The sequence below is a fragment of the Myxine glutinosa genome, chromosome 1 (assembly GCF_964187855.1).
Source record: "Myxine glutinosa chromosome 1, kmMyxGlut1.1, whole genome shotgun sequence".
Classification (NCBI taxonomy): Eukaryota; Metazoa; Chordata; class Myxini; order Myxiniformes; family Myxinidae; genus Myxine; species Myxine glutinosa.
The window spans coordinates 68430378-68445983 of NC_136261.1; positions in this window are offsets into that span (position 1 = coordinate 68430378).

Here is a 15606-nt window from a genome sequence, read left to right on the forward strand (position 1 = left end):
TATGTAGTCCGTGACTGGACCCTTCTACACAAAAACAAAACGTACAATTTTTTTGTTGTTGTTGTTGAGCAGTATTGCAGAAAAAACGATGCAGAATTTTTTCCCTTTAATCCAATATAGTTGCCATACCCTGTGACCTATGATATCAGAGTTTTCAATTAAATATTCTAAATTGGGAGGCACTCCTATGTTTAAAGTTTTGCATCGATCAGACAAGCGGTTGCAGAGAAAAACATTTTTGAAGCAAAAATATATAGATGCGGGATTGTGGGCACACACACACACACACACACACACACACACACACACACACACACACACACACACACACACACACACACACACACACACACACACACTGAAATAGTCTTGCATCGCCTTCAGGGTGATACCAATTAGAATTCTAACCTCTCATCTAACAAACCTTAAAAACTGCTCTTACTGAGATCATTGTTCATCACTGTTTCTCCTTTGCTTTCATTTTTCCACAAGAATAAGTTGTTTCTGCTTCCTTTTGTGTTCCTTCCATGTCCCTTGTTCTTCTATTAGGTTGTATGCTTTTACAAAGATTAGAATTTAAATTGTTTATGTGTGATATCATTCTCCCCCTGCACTCGGCATTCTCGTTATTTTTGCTGCGATATTTACATGTACTTTACGTTAATGTAAATAACTTTCACAATCTCAGGGCTGTTTCTCTTTTTCAAAATTAATCTAAATTATAATTGATTTCCCACATATTCTTCTTCATTATTATCTCAGCATGTAAGCTCCTGTCCAAGTTGAGTTCTGAATAGTTGAGAGGTACTTATCGTACTTATATATATTTGTGACATATTTCAACTTAACCTTTTCTTCAGCTCAGAATGTCATGTACTATAACTTCACATTATTCACAGCACTATCTTCTTTATAAATGATGTATAAAATTGCTAATTTGTGTAAATAATTATTCTGAAAACCATAGCTGAAAATTTGATTGTCCAAATACAAGAATCTCTCAATCTTATACCTCCAGTTTTGTCAATATTGGATGCCACAGTGGGTTTACTTTTTAACGAAATGCTTCTTTTTAGCCACGTCGCAGACGCTGCTAATAGAGTGCCCTCTGCTGTTGTTGTTGTTCTTCTTGGTCTTCTTCTTCTTGTTCTTGTTCTTGCAGAGAAGACAAAACCTCAAAGCTCCACCCATTCTGGGAACCATAGCTCCACCCATTGTGGGAGAGGCTTCATATAAACAAATATCCACCATTTTATTAACTCGCATAGCTTTGAGGCCTGTTTTGTAGGCCCGTGGTGTCTTGCTCTCTCACACAGTTTTCTTTCAAATCAAATTCGATATATCATTTCATTTTTCACAGTCGCTAACATAGTTTTAGACTCTGTTGAAAAAAAACGTGAAGAAAATCCGATGAAAGTTGCCCTTTATAGAACGAAATGAATTCTCAAAGGCCTGTAACTTCAAGTCCATTGAGATTTTTTTTTTTTTAAATCGCGGCATGGTCAGTCATACACCGCCTGAAATAACAGACGGGAAAATGCCGAGATATATTAAAAATTCGTCCATTTGATGACAATCGTCACGATGAAATATTTAATTTATACGTCGTCACAATAATGTGGAGAGAGGAGCATAGCTTCGTTCACGTGTCGCCACACACGGGAAATTGCCGAGATATATATATTTTTAATCGCGGCATGGTCAGTCATACACCGCCTGAAATAACAGACGGGAAAATGCCGAGATATATTAAAAATTCGTCGCCACACACGGGAAATTGCCGAGATATATTTTCACTTTGCACAAAAATAACATCAAGTAATCGAATCAATAGGAATGTCCTGTGCCTATAACATCGACGTTATAGGCACAGCTGCATCTAGGCATTGTGTAACATCGACGCGGCTTTTGTTTTAATTAAAACTTTTTGTACTTGTTTCATCATGCAATGCCTACTAATATGTTTACATTTTGTACCAGCTTTTGCAATACATTCGAAATGTCAATTTTATTAACGATATTGGAGAACTTGTGAACTTTGATGAAAACGGAGATCCACCTGCCCGTTATGAGCTGCTCAACTGGCAAATGGACTTAACAGGCAACATGCATTTTAAGGTCGTTGGAGCCTTTGATTCATCACTTGCACCAGAAAATCAACTAAAGGTTAATGAAACTGACATCAAATGGTACAGTTGGAATAACCAAGTAAGACTTTTCTCCCAATTCAGATACCATATCACTGCGAGGTGCATCTTCAGTGTATGTCAGATTAAACATCACTGGCAAAGCATGGTGTTCTTTAATTACTTCAATTTAAACTTCACAAATACTGATGGGATAGCTCAGAAGGATGGTGAAGTTCAAAGTGCCACATCGATCAGTGAGACTCATGTAATTTGGTGAGATTTTAGACTCACAAAGCCAAATTGACACCATATATGATGCAATATATCAGTTCTGGTGAGAAAACAAACGATTCCAGGTCTGCAGTAATTATATAGAGGTGTCGAGGTTCATGGAAGATCAAAACAACAGAGGACATAGGATAAACAGACAAAACAACACAAATGCAAAACAGTAGGACAACAAGAACGGATGCCCCACAGCACAAGGAGAGGGAATTTTAGAAGGGTGAGCACAAGGACTTTCAGGGTGTAGTAAAGCTCATTCATGGAAATGGGGCAGATGATGAGGTGGCACAATGCAACAGGTTTGATATCGTGTTGGGAAAAGCTCATGACAAGGAACACTCATGCAAACAGCTCCACAGGCGATAAAAGAGGAGAACGAAGAACAGAAGTGTGTGTTTAGTGTTGTATTTGTTGTTCTTTATACGGCAGGCTCTAAGGCTCATGGAGGAGCTGCGACGCAAATCACGTACACATACAAACAGATCAATGACAAACAACACACTTGACTTTCACACAAACACAGCTGTTGAGATTGGGGGAAGTGACATCACTTCCCAAAGCACTATGGGTACCAGTAAAGTCATCTCGAGGGCATCGCTTTTCTCTCCACACTTAGCGGGGGCAATCAAAGAGGAATTTTCTTCTCCCCGTATATGCCAACAAATGGGGTTATGGGGAGGATTCCAAAAAAATAGAAAAATTTATTCGCAATGTGTGTTTACCTTGCAGGAGCAGGACAGACAAAGAGGGTGGAGGGAAGGAGAAGCAAGATCAGAATAGAGCCAGAAAAATACTGCAAGGCCACCAACCGTCTACAAAGAGAAAGAAGTAGGATGAGTCTGAAATCAGTTAAAAAGCAATTGCAGGTTAATTTTATTTTGGCATTCCAGGGTCTCTTCCTTGATTTGATTTATTGAGAAGTGCTGGAAACAAACAACCTGCCCCAAAGTAAAGTAAACAAACAAATGACTCAGAATAATTACAAGTTTTAGTGATTAATTCTTTTTATTTCATTTTTGCTATGTCGACCTCATTACCTCTGCCACCGAAGGTGAAGTGAGGTTATGTTTTCTGCCACCCAAGGTGGATGGAGGTTATGTTTTCACCCCTGTCTGCCTGTCTGTTTGTTTGTCTTTGACGTGGATATCTAAAAGTTATAGATGGATTCAGACAAATTTGCTTGAGAGGTTGTTGGGTGTGTGACAAAGACGAAGCAATTAGATTTTGGTGAAAATCCAGATTATGGATGCGAGGCTTTTTTTTTTACATCTCCATGTGATTTTTCACCGTTGAGAGATGGGGCAAAAAACGATATATAGCGTGGTATTTCATAAAGTTGTGAACGGATTATGACTAAAGTAGGTGGATGTGTTGGATCGGTGACACGAACAAGCCGATAAGACTTTGGTTCAGGTCCGAATGCAAATCCGGCCTATCAGTGGAAACAAAACGTAAACTGTCCAGCCTGGCGGAGGTGTGCTCTCCACCGAGTGCCATTCAAGCAATATTTCTGATATCCTTCAATTGAAAACAACAACCTCAAAATGCATCAATAACCAATCATTCAAGAATATCCCTTGTGTTTTTTTTTCAGGTTCCTATTTCCATTTGCAACAAACCATGTTCACCTGGAACTCGCAAGTTTGCCCGTAAAGGAGAGCCATTCTGCTGCTTTGATTGCATTCCTTGTGCTCCTGGGGAGTTTTCCAACACCACCGGCAAGTAATTTTTAATTAGTTGTCAAATTATAAACCTTATATTTTAATATATTTTGTAAATTTAAATTGAGTTGTATGGATGTTTTGTTTTGTGCAACTTTTTGTTGAAAGTAATGAATGATCGTTTTAAGGCCATTTTTCTCGCGAGAGCGGGGGTTAGCCTTGCTGGTCCCATGACAATCATGGTTCCCTGTTTGAGGCAATGTTTTTATGGTCGGATGCCCTTCCTGACGCCAACCATTGGTCGCCACTTACGATGCGCAGGGATCATTCATCCCAGCAAGCTGGTACTCAATTTTCCGACCTCGGAAGGATGACAGGCTGAGTCAACTCCCCTGGCATTAATTCAGCGATGACCGGGATTCAAACTCAGGATTCTAGGATGGTTCCTAGAATCCTGAATTTGATCTGAGTTTGATTATAGGATCCCAAGCCAGCACCCTAACTGCTAAGCCATCACCAACTGCTAAGCCAACTGCTAAGCCAATTTTCCTGTTGTTGTTGCAAGTAAGAACAATGAAATTTAGTAAATTGATTAGGAATAGGCATAGAATGTCAATTGGAGTATGAAAGGAACAGGATTCAGAAAGGTGTTTCAGCAAGTTCCATGAGTGAGATTCTGCTTAGAAACAAATAATCATCAGAAGACTTTCCTTCATCCATTTTGTACAGCATGTGTATGCTACTTGTATAATTTATAGGGTGTGGCTCTGATGCTGTTGCAGAGCCCCCTGTAGGTCATGGTCATTCCAGGTTGCCAGTTCTTGTAAAACAACAGCCCATTCTTGTAAAATCCACCTTTGGGTCGATAACATCCGCTAGAAAATGTTGGCACATGGCATCCCCTGCCTCATTGTCCGATTTGGCAAATTGCGCACTTGCTGATGTGAACTTCCTGACTGCAAAGTACTATGGTGACAATTTATAGTCGAAAAAAAGGAATCGAATATAAATCGGTAGTCGGTCATGGAGCTCATAAATGACAGACAAAGTATACAAATTTAAGAAAGACATTTACTCGGATTTTGTATCGAAACAGAAGGGAACGACTTTTGGCGGCATGTGGACTGAAAATAAACGCGTTAAGAGTGGGCCAAACATAGACGAATGACTCACGTATATTGCTGTCTGTCGATTGTCATAAAAAGCTTTAATTGAAAAATTTAGATCAACACAAGGCTTTCATCCGCAGCTCAATGGAATACTGCTCTCCCCTCTGGGCTGGTGCTCCTGCCTCACACCTAGCTCGTCTTCACGCTGTTGAAACCAAAGCATTCAGAATCATTGGAATCTCCCGCGATGAAGCTAACTCCAAGGGCCTCTCACTCACTCACCGCAGGCAGGTTGGTGGTCTTTCCGTCTTCTACCGACTCCTCTCTGGCCTTGCCCCCCCCCAGCTCTCTCTGGGCTCTGTCCCGCAAATATTCCTACAGGTCGCACAAGATCTGCCTGCAACCCTCTTATGGTTAAACTGCCAAAATCAAGACTCTCTGCTCACCTTCACTCCTTCATTCCTCTTTTCTCCCACCTCTGGAACAAACTCCCTCACTCTCTTCAATCCCACTCCACCCTCCAGGTCTTTAAAACAGCTGTTCACCACCATCTCTTATCTTCCCCCATCCAAAACCTTGATCTTTTCTACCCCCGCTAATTTCACCCCAATTCCACTTTTTTGAAATACCAACTTCTGTCCTGGAAGTCCTTGGTGTTCTTGTGTTTTGTACTTCTCCCTCCTTCCCCCCCCCCCCCTTCCCAAAATCTCCTCCTCCCGGGCCCACTCCCTTCCACGCATCTCCCTGCTCTCTCGGTTTATATATTTTGTTTGTCTGGTTGATTTGTTTGTGAGATAAATGTTAGCTCTTTACGAGCCTCGATTCAGTATACAAAAAAAACAAAAAAAAAACACATGCTCTGCTATATAATAATTTTGGCATCAAATTTTCAACTAAACATCCCTTGTTAGCTCACCTGAAGCGTCGTTCCGAGGAGCTTATGGCATCTTGCGTCATCAGTCCGTCAGTCCGTAAACACTTGCAACTTCTTCTCCGAAACTGCTGATGGGATTGTGACCAAACTTCGCGAAAATGATATTTGGTGTCTTGCAACACAAGTTTGTTCAAGGCATAAAAAAAAAATCAGGGTCTATGGGAGTTTATGGGGCGGTCAATGTGGTTCCAGGTTTGACCCCCCTGAGCAGGTATTTGCTCTCTTCTCCGAAACTACACACACAATTTGGATGAAACTTGACCACAACCTTCATCACCCGTGATACACCAAAGTTTGTTCACGGCATTGGAAAAATCGGGTTCTGAGGGAGTTTATGGGGGGATGCAGGAGTTGTTCCCCAAAATAGGTATTTTTTGGTTTGTTTCTTTAAAGTCTTATGATTAAATAGATATGATTCTACATACTGCCCTGTCTCCTAGCAACCAGTGTAATTGGTTAAAATACCATGATACTGTTTAAAATAGCTTTAGTCGGTGTAGTATACTGCTTTATAATACGACGTGAGTGCCCTGTGGTATTGTCCTATTTTGTTTATAGAAGGGACTCATGGAGTAGCTGAATGATAAAGGGAAGCAGGTTCACAAGCTACCAGTGACTATGGAGGATGTCTACAAAAGGAGAAAAGATGCGTAGCAAAGGTCTGTAGTGGAACACAATAGAAAATAATTAGCATGCGCAGAAGATATCGTGGATGTGCATTGGTGAGCACATGATGTAATGATGAGCAAAACAATTGAGAGACTGAAATGAGGATAAAACAAATTTTTTTTTTTTTTTGTATACTGAATCGAGGCTCGTGAAAGAGCTAACATTTATTTCACAAACAAATCAACCAGACAAACAAATAAAATTATGTCACCCACAGGGTGAACCGTATCTTGCCAAAATGTGAAAATTCCGTTTTTTCGTCATGACGTCATCAAATGACGTCATAGCGTCAAACTGTTTACAGATCTGGGAAGCACTCATCAAGGGCATTCATATGAGGTATTACTCGATATGGTACCTACGATTTCAAAATTTGACCTTGGGGTCAATAATTTTCGACCTCCAGCGCTAACCATGAAGGTCAAGGCCGATCGCCACCAAAAACTAATCAGCTGAGCGCCGGACCATATACTAGATTCCCATGAAGTTTGGAGACGATCCGATCAAAGTTACTCAAAAAATTAGTGTTTCGTCGACCTCCATGATTGACCACAAAGTGACCTTGACCTTTGACCTTGACCTTCAAAATTTTGTGTGCTGAAGGGTATCTCTATAGGACTCTGATATGCGAAGTTACAGGAGTTTCCAATAATAACTGTGGTCTACAGAGTGATCTAAACGTGAAAAAAAAAATGATTAACCACAAACAAACATACAAGCTGACTAATACATCTTGCAAAAACTTCGTTTTGGCAAGATAAATATATAAAAAGAGGGAGCGGAAGACAAGATGGGGAGAGAAGGGGAAGCACACAAACACAACATTTGAGAGCAGGGAGAAGTGTGGGAGGGAGAGAGCTTGGGGGGAGGAGGCGTGGGAAGGGGGGGGGGGGGGGAGAGGTATAAAACACAAGGGGACCGAAATTAGCGGGGGTAGAAAAGATCAAGGTTTTGGATGGGGGAAGATAAGAGATGGTGGTGAACAGCTGTTTTAAAGATCTGGAGGGTGGAGTGGGATTGAAGAGAGTGAGGGAGTTTGTTCCAGAGGCGGGAGAAAAGAGGAATGAAGGAGTGAAGGTGAGCAGAGAGTCTTGATTTTGGCAGTTTAACCATAAGAGGGTTGCAGGCAGATCTTGTGCGACCTGTAGGAATATTTGGGGGACAGAGCCCAGAGAGAGCTGGGGGGGGGGGGCAGGGACACATGGGCACAGGGAGACACGGAGATAATTGAATTGACATTGACACATGGACACAGGGAGATAATTCCAGTATCAGGAGAATAAGGGGAAGAATGAATACAGGTGAGCATTCAATCTGGACTTTGGTTGAATGAGCAGATGAGGGTTTTTGGAGGATTACATGCTTGGGGAGGGCAGATTTGGTCAGGGGCAAGAGGAACAAGGCCAGATACAAGTATAAAGTAGCAAGTCTTCCAACATGCAGCCAGTGAAAGAGTGACAGTCCTTGGGAATCCTCCTCCGGCTTTGAGATACCAATGGTCAGGAAGGCCATTTTCTTGGCTGCCTCAACAGGAGCAAGGAGGGAAAAAGGAGCACCAGACCAGAGTGGGGACTCCATATGAAAGGAGCTCCATATGAAAGGAGCTCCATATGAAAGGAGCTCCATATGAAAGGAGCTCCATATGAAAGCATTGTGTGGTGTACTATGATATACCAATTGTGGCTCAGTTATGTTCTTCTATTGTTGATGTTGTTCTCCAGATTCTCCTGAGTGTTTTCACTGTGACCACGAATTTTGGTCGAAAAAAAATGAAGACAAGTGTTCTGTGATGCTTGAGGATTTCTTATCATTCTCTCATCCACTAGCACTGACTTTGCTGTCTTTTTGCATCCTTGGCCTTGTTTTAACCATATGTGTTGAACTGCTGTTGTTTATTCATCGAGAGCTGCCTGCAGTTAGAACAAGTAGCAACATGAACACCCCATTGCTCGTAATGATCGGGGGATGTTTCATGTCCAGTCTGGCCTTTTTGGGCCGTCCAGATGATCTACAATGTCGGGTCCGAGAGGCCTTGGCCTCAACTGTTCTTTCGATTACCATTGTTTGTGTGGTTCAAAAAACTATTGGTTTACTAATCCACGGAATTGGTAACTAATAAATAACGACGTACCATATTATTTCTCATTGTAATAGTTGTTCCAATCAGTGTTTCTTGTTATTGGTGTATAATGTAATTGTATTTCTTATTAGCCCATCCCCCATGCAGCAGGAGGTGGGGTTTGCAATAACTTCTGTGTGTGCGTCTGCCTGTCTGTGCAGGCTGTAACCTTTTTACCATTTGAGCTTTTGTCATCAAATTTTCAACAAAGTTTTTATCAGAATTTGGAGAAGACCAATGAAGAATTTGGTCAAACGGTTAACATCACAAAATCGTCAATTTTCATCCAATTGACCTGAAATTTAAATAATTTGCATGTTGCATCACTGAATTGGTTCACAAATCAAAAGCTGGAAGTCGATTTTTTTTCTTCGATCAAAGGGTCAAATGTTAAGATTGCATACAATCGTCAATTTTCATCTGATTGACCTCGAATTTTAAGAACTTGTATAATGGGTCACTGAATTGTTCACCAATCAAAGCTAGAAGCCGATTGTTTTTTTAGTTCCAAAGGTCAAGGTCATATATAATCATAAATTTCCATCCGATTGACTTGACATTTGAACATGGTTTGCTTATTGGGTCACTGAATTGGTTCACCAATAAAACGATAGTAGCTGATTGTTATGAGGTCAAAAGTCAATGTCACAAAATTGTCAAATTCCTTTGATTGACTTGAAAATTGAGCATGGCTTGCATATTGGGTCACTGAAGCCCATTGCTTTTGACGTCAAAAGGTCAAGGTCGCCTAAAATCGTCAATTTTTTAAAGCTGATTTTGTCATGATTAGCATATGGAACACCGAATACAACGTGGATGTGGTTAGGCTTTGAATTTTCGGATGCTTTCGAGTTATCAATGCATTGTTTCATATGCTTAAAATAGAGAAGTTAAAAAATCTACTGAGAATCTATCTGCAACTTGTTACACAAATATTATTAGCCCCCGTTGGACTTTGTCAGAAACGAGGGCTTATGGATTGGGTCTCGTCCATCTGTACGTGCGTCTGTCCGCAACCATATATCGGACATGTATGGTCCAATTTTGTACAAACTTGGCACAAGCACAATACATGATGACATACATGTGCACCTCACTTTATTTTGCGATCTGATAAAAGATGGCCGACTGGTAGACTCGCGGCCATTTTAGTTGTAAAAAACCTGACATTGAACACGTCCTCAACCATTTCTCGGACATGCACTTACCGATCTTGTTTAAACTTAACAAACGGAAAATGAATGTTGGCTTACATATGCACGTGATTTGAGTTTTTATATCAGCTCCAAGATGGCCAACTGGCGGCCATTTTGTTACTCAAACGTGTCCCCAACCATTCCTCAAACATGCCTGGATCGATTTTGTTCAAACTTGGCACAAAGGCAATACATGAGAGTATATATATGCAAAATATTATTTTTGTAATCCGACCAAAGATGGCCGACTGGCGGCCTTCAACTTCGTACAGCAAAATTACTAAAACCATGGGGGCTATGACTTTTTATGTCTTTTTCTTCTTGTTCTCATTGATTCATGGCTGTTTTTCAGAAACTGTTTCACGTGGTGGATTATTCCTGGTCACAAAACATTTGTCAAAAATACTTTTTTTACTATCACTAATCTATTCTATTTCATGGGTCATCATAGGCCCTCCTCGACCCTTTCGTAACACATCCACAAGCCCTGGAACCATCATTTTGGAATGTGCTGGAGCAGCTCCTGCTTGGGCAGTGTGTGGTTTGCTTCAGATTGCACTTCTTGCCTCAATCTGTTTGGGATTGGCATCGAAAGCTGGCAAAATGCCCTCAGCTGCAAATGAAGCGAAATTTATCTCTTTCAGCATGATTGCTTTCTTCCTCTTGTGCTTCTGCTTTGTGCCGGCGTACTTCAGCACTCAAGGAAAACTCTCTGTTGTTACACAATTATTCTCAATCATTGCCACAGCTTATGCTTTCCTTGGATGTATATTTTTACCAAAATGTTATTACATCTTCAAGTGTAAACGGCACATGTAAAGATTACGAACGCATCACTCTGAAACATGTTATTTGGTGTATCTTTTGGAAATCGATGATCAGTGAGATATATAATGTTTATTCAGGCATTTATCACTTTATTGCAAAAGATAAATTAAAGCAGATCTGGATAACTGTGACCATCTGTCAACCAGTTAAGTGTATGTTTAAATAATATTAGGGAATGAAGTCAAAGATGGCCAGAACTGAAAATATAGTAAGCTCGGACTATAATGGCATTTTGTTTGTTTAAAAAATGAAAACCGTTTGGACAAAGCAATACTGTAATGAAAAATAAAGGGACAAATGCAGATATATTGCTGATGGGTGTTTTCTATCCCCAAGAAATGCTGCCACCTCACAGACCATCCAACATCAAAAACGACGGTTTCAGAAATATATCGTCAGGCTTTTGAAGAGACGATGAATTTTATAGAGCTGGATAGAGAAATGGGTGTAACTATGGATAAGTGGTTGATGACATGCAAGCTAGTTTTGGAGATATGATAAACATTGCTATGTACATACATAGGAACAAACCTCCCAAAAGATTGTAACCACAATGGTGTGGTTACTGTCATGCTTAAGTATAGACTTCAAGGATAGCCGAACTACGACTGTTACTCACAAGTCAGCACCGAGTGGTTATCGCCAGCCTGTGATCTAGGGAGGCCCATGACCATGCTAGTATGGCAGATAGGTGCAGGAATTGTGCCTTTGAGGATACACGCATGGCATTTGGCACACAGTCAGAGTATGTCCGGAGAAAGATATTTGGCAATAGGGCCATCGCAGATTTGTACTTTTTTGAAAAATGGCCGCCATTGTTGTCACAACACAAATCTGCAATGGCCCCATAGCCAAATTTCTTCCTGAGGGCATACTCTAACTGTGTGCCAACTCTCGTGCTTGCATCATCAAAGGCACAATTCTCCCAAATATTTCACCTCTCTGCCATACTAAAAATTGGGCGCCATTTTAATTGGACACATCTGTGATGACTCTAACAGTCAGAATATTTAACTGTGTACGAAATACCATGCTTGTATGATTCAAACAGCAGTTTATACAAATTAATATACCATATACCATACACCATAATACACCATGTAAATGGCGGCCATTTTCAAAACATTGCTGTCACAGGACAAACATATGATAACCCTATAGTTAGGGGTCTTTAATTATGTGCCAAATGTTAAGATTGTATGACCACAACAACAGTTTATACTCAGTAATGTACCAAATAAATGTAAAATAATAAGCAATGGAGGCCATTTTGAAAAATGGCCGCCATTGTTGTCACTGTTTTTAATCTCGCTGACAACTTGTGTTGCTATGTCCTGACTCATGTCTCCAATTCTCTAGCGTACAGTGTCATTGGACAAGGACACCTGTCTCAATCGCTTGACAGCATCCTCCCCCAGCACGATTTAACCATCTCCAACGCCCAGGGCTTCACGAGGCTTTCTCCGATTGTGTGGGGCTTCTTTTCCTTGGCAATCTAGTAAGAAACTTTGTATGAGGCTTGCAGAAGAGGCTTCCCAGTGGGAACAAACCCATGCGATGAAAGAGTTCCTTTCTGATCATAACGAAGTCTTTTCACCTTGAAAGCATCAATGGAGGTGTCAACATGATCCCTGTGTTTGCTTTGCAGGTGCTCTCTCAGTCCTGATGGCTTCAAATTTCCATTGCTCATTACCAAATTGCAAAGCATGCGTTGGGGTTGATCAGTTCCATCTCCTTCTTTCACACAGGTGAAGCCAAAGCGAAGTTAGTCGTCATTCCAATTACGTTTTTTGATAGACGACATCTTGCAACAAATCTGTAAAAGAATAATAAGGAAACAATGAACAAACGCCACAGAGGATAAAACATTAGTCCACGTGAAATAAAGTGTTGGCCACTAACACCGAAAACAACAGAAAGAGATGTACAGAAGATTAAGAAATTCCTCACACTATACTCCTTCAACGTACCCATTCAATCAAATTTTTTTTTTTTTTGGTATACAAGATCGAGGCTCGTGAAAGAGCTAACATTAATCACAAAAAAGTCAAACCGACACATAAAACAAAATAAGGGGAGCGGTAGACAAGATGGGAAGACAGGGGGAAGGACACAAACACAACATTTGAAACCAGGGACATCGAGAGAAATGTGGGAGGGAGAGGGCTTCGGGGGAGGTGGGAGAGGTATAAAACATATGGACCCGGGCTAGTCTAGGACTTCCAGGAAAGAAGTTGGAATTTCAAGAAAGTGGATCTGGGGTAAATTAACGGGGGTAGAAAAGATCAAGGTTTTCGATGGGAGAAGATAAGAGATGGAGGTGAACAGCTGTTTTAAAGACCTGGAGGGAGGAGTGGAATTGAAGGGAGTGGGGGAGTCTGTTCCAGAGGTGGGAGAAAAGGGGAATGAAAGAGGTGAGCAGAGAGCCTAGATTTTGGCAGTTTAACCATAAGAGGGTTGCTTGCAGATCTTGTGCGACCTGAAGGAATATTTGTGGGACAGAGCACAGAGAGAGCTGGGGGAGCAAGGTCGGAGAGGAGTCGGTAGAAGACAGAAAGACCACCAACCTGCCTGTGGTGAGTGAGTGAAAGGCCCTCGGAGTTAACTTCATCGCAGGAGATTCCAATGATTCTGAAAGCTTTGGTTTCAACAGCGTGAAGCAGAGCTCGGTGTGAGGCAGGAGCACCAGCCCAGAGGGGGGAACAGTATTAAATTGAGCTGCGGATGAAAGCCTTGCATGTGGTGAGGAGCTCAGGTGTGCCATGGAAGGACTTTGCATGATGGAGGATGCCCAGTCGGCGACTGGCTTTGGAGGCCAGCTTGGAAATGTGGTTTTCCCAGGAAAGATCATGGCAGATAGTGAGACCCAAAAGCTTGAGTGACAGAACTTCTTCATGAGATCATTAATGATTTAATGATGGTAAAAGATCATTAATAAAGACCAGAAAAAGCACAGGGCCCAGAAGTGTGATTGAGTGTTAGTGCATTTTTTTAAATATTGCATGTTTATATTGTTGTGGGAATGATTCATATGGGCGTTAATAAATGCTTAGTGAAGAACAGTTATTTCCATAAACTCTGCTTTAATCACTGACATTATGGGCATGAATCTGGAGTAGTTTTGGGAATCATGTGTCTCTCCTAATTATTTAATTGAAATAAGAATGATTAATGATACAAAGATTCTTTACTGGGAAAACCACATTTCAAATCTGGCCTCCAAAGCCAGTCGCCGACTGGGCATCCTCCGTCGTGCGAAGTCCTTCCTTGGCACACCTGAGCTTCTCACCACATACAAGGCTTTCATCCGCAGCTCAATGCAATACTGCTCTCCCCTCTGGGCGGTGCTCCTGCCTCACAACTATCTCGTCTTCACGCTGTTGAAAGCAAAGCGTTCAGAATCATTGGAATCTCCCGCGATGAAGCTAACACCGAGGGCCTTTCACTCGCTCATCGCAGGCAGGTTGGTGGTCTTTCCATCTTCTACTGACTCCTCTCCGGCCTTGCTACCCCAGCTCTCTCTGTGCTCTGTCCCCCAAATATTCCTACAGGTCGCACAAGATCTGCCTGCAACCCTCTTATGGTTAAACTGCCAAAATCAAGACTCTCTGCTCACCTTCACTCCTTCAATCCTCTTTTCTCCCACCGCTGGAACAAATTCTCTCACTCTCTTCAATCCCACTCCTCCCTCCAGGTCTTTAAAACAGCTGTTCACCACAATCTCTTATCTTCCCCCATCCAAAACCTTGATCTTTTCTACCCCCGCTAGTTTCACCCCAAATCCACTTTTTTGAAATACCAACTTCTTTCCTGGAAGTCCTTGGTGTCCTTGTATTTTATACTTTTCCCACCCCCCCCCCCCCCCTTCCCACGCCTCCTTCCCCCAAGCCCTCTCCCTCCCACACATCTCCCTGCTCTCAAATGTTGTGTTTGTGTGCTTCCCCTTCTCTCCCCATCTTGTCTACCGCTCCCTCTTTTAATATATTTTGTTGGTCTGTTTGATTTGTTTGTGTGATAAATGTTAGCTCTTTCACGAGCCTCGATTCTGTATACAAAAAAGAAAAGAAAAAAAAAGTGTTGCTGATATTTATCTTGTGATGCACAATCTGAATTTATGCAGCTTTAGCTTCATCTTGGAAAATTTGAAAAATGTGATTCACAAGGTAGTGTGAAAACACAGGCCTCATGAGATAACATTAGGATGAGAAAAGATAGCTAGTGGAGAAGGAATACCTTGTGAGATAAAGGGGGCTACAATCTTGATCAAAGGATAAGAAGGGGGTGGGTCTGATCCAAGGAGACAACTTAGTCTAGTAGGAAGACTAGGTCCCCCTGCACCCCCCGGAGATATACTTCTAATCAGTGTTTCTAGATTGGAAAAAATGTGTAGAAAATGACTAGCTATGGCCCCAAGCTGAAAAAATGTCCCACATACCATTTGTATGCAAATTACTGCTGCCATTATCAAAAAAACGATTTTTGACATATCTCAGCCAATATTGCAGATAATTGAAAAATGAAGGTGTCTAGACCCATGTTTTGAAGGGCATAGATCATGATAGAACTATTCATAACATAATTACATGTGTCTATGGTATACTAGTATGCTAATTAGTGCTTTATTTACAAAATAATCACAGTTTTACGAAATAATAGACTCATATTAAGGTCCGTCT